At 34.9% G+C, this 1581-nt stretch overlaps 1 long non-coding RNA gene across 1 annotated transcript in view; it reads left to right on the forward strand.

The window, feature by feature from the left end:
- The first annotated feature begins 373 nt into the window (after positions 1-373).
- The window catches only part of LOC107184552, a 3754-nt gene continuing 2546 nt past the window's right edge, over positions 374-1581 (forward strand). The window contains exon 1 of the long non-coding RNA XR_001515409.1: positions 374-487. This is a non-coding gene — a long non-coding RNA (uncharacterized LOC107184552). The remainder of the gene's footprint in view (positions 488-1581) is intronic.

The raw sequence follows: 1581 nt of genomic DNA on the forward strand, positions 1-1581 counted from the left end.
AACGTTGGAGTCCTCCGTCACTGAAGCAAGCAAGCCTCATGTTAGTTTCAAGCTGCCTGGCTGCCGGTCGCCATCTTGGCTGGCAGTTAATTTGCATATCGCCCTGATTAGCCAATGGGAAGGGTAGAGGTCGTACGCCAATTACCATGTTTCTCTTTTATTAGATAGGATAAAATTGTCAACAAACAGTATAACTGTAAATGTTTTTCTATTTTTCTCTTAAACATTTTTCTTATAAAAAAAGTGTAAACCTAACTAAAATTTTGAAAAATCAAACATCTAGGTGATCTATGTGTTCCTAACAACTTTAACAAATTAAGTTTCTAATGCAAATTATTCTGAAATATTTAGAGTCATTGTCTCAATTCTCTGCAATTTTATCTTTTCAGGGAGGGTATTACCCATATCCACAGTATCCACCAGCATATCCATATCCATATCCATATCCATATGAAGGAAAGTAATAATCACAGGACAGATGACAGAGGTAAGCCACATCCAGTTACATTTTTTGTTTTCTAGAAATTTCACTGAATTAAAACAAGAATAAATAAAATAAAGCCATCAAACCAAAGGCAGACTGGTTTGAGCAGTATAGCTAGGTGTAGCTTTCCTAAAGTGCATTTATTCCTCTAAATGTTTCTAAAAGAAAAGTTCTGTGTTGGTGTGGTTAGAGGTGGGCTTTTAGGATGGGAACCCTGGTGATTGTATCCTGGTTGGGACAACTACCAGTTTCATGACCTTGAAGTGCTTCTAATCTTTTTTAAACTTCAATTTTCTCATGGACAAACAGTTATTATAATATGTACCCACTTCATAGAATTGGCAAGACTATTGAAAGACATATTGCATCAATACCCTTGATTAAAGTTGCATATGATTGTGACTATACCATGCTCTGCATTAAATCTGTGCTGCACATTGTTTAAAAGTGACCTTCCAAAATGTAATCTTTGAAGCAGGCACACAAACGCCATTGGGGCAATTGTTAGAAAGTTAGAGTGTGAAGTCCCACCCAGACCTATTCAATCAGAATCTGAATTTTAATAAGGTCCCTATTTGATTCATAACATAATAGAGTTAGAGAAACTTTGCCTTGAGACTCTGATGAACAGTTGGGATAGGGACCAGTGTTCTGATAATTCTAACAGGAAGATAAGGACATATTACAAACTTATTTTTAAAAAGTCAATTTTATATGAAGTAACATTAAGTATTACAAATTCCATGAAAAATTAAATATTACATATAAAATGGAGCAGTTCTGCAATTTAGAGTTAAAATAATTCTGATAAGTGTCAGTTATTTTTTAATGTACATAGATAATTTATTTATATTAAACTCCAATATGAATAAATTACCTATGTACATTTAACATAGGGCAAAGAGTTTGAACTTACTCCCTTAGGCATTACAAATCTACACTAATAAAAGACAAACATGCAAATTGACTATACCTTTGCTATGCCTTAAGCCACACCCACCAGCCAATCAAAGCCACTATATGCAAATTAACCCAACCAATATGGTGGCCTGCTTGCTCCAGGAGGCTTGGTTGCCCCAATGATGGAGGAAGCCAAG

Source organism: Myotis davidii, unplaced genomic scaffold (genome assembly GCF_000327345.1).
Source record: "Myotis davidii unplaced genomic scaffold, ASM32734v1 scaffold106, whole genome shotgun sequence".
Taxonomy (NCBI): domain Eukaryota; kingdom Metazoa; phylum Chordata; class Mammalia; order Chiroptera; family Vespertilionidae; genus Myotis; species Myotis davidii.